Source organism: Corapipo altera, unplaced genomic scaffold, assembly GCF_003945725.1.
Source record: "Corapipo altera isolate COAL_440 unplaced genomic scaffold, ASM394572v1 180, whole genome shotgun sequence".
Lineage (NCBI taxonomy): Eukaryota > Metazoa > Chordata > Aves > Passeriformes > Pipridae > Corapipo > Corapipo altera.
Window position 1 is genome coordinate 3,331,303 of NW_020884915.1, and position 406 is coordinate 3,331,708.

Here is a 406-nt window from a genome sequence, read left to right on the forward strand (position 1 = left end):
TGATAAGCAGATGAAGAACGTCTGTCAAAACATTAATTCCCAAATCTATGGGGGTAACGCGGAATACAAACACAAATAGCTGCGATCGGAGCGCGCTCTCCTTATCTCGGACTCCGCCGAACGCCCCGCCGCGATTTTACGATGGTCACACCAAACCGGGCGCTCGGCGGGGACGGTCGCGGCAGCCCCTCCGCCTCGGGGATGTCACCACCGCGGGCCCCGCATCCCCGGTGGCCTTTATTCCCCGGCCTCCCCGCATCCCTGCCAGCCGGGGGTGAGATGCGAGCCCCGCACGGGGGGGACGGGGGGGGGGCGGGGATACAAAGGGCGCGGGCCCCGGGGGCTGAGCGGGATGTCCCCCCCACCCCCAGCGGCGGTGCCCGCGGTGATGGGGACCCCGGGGGGG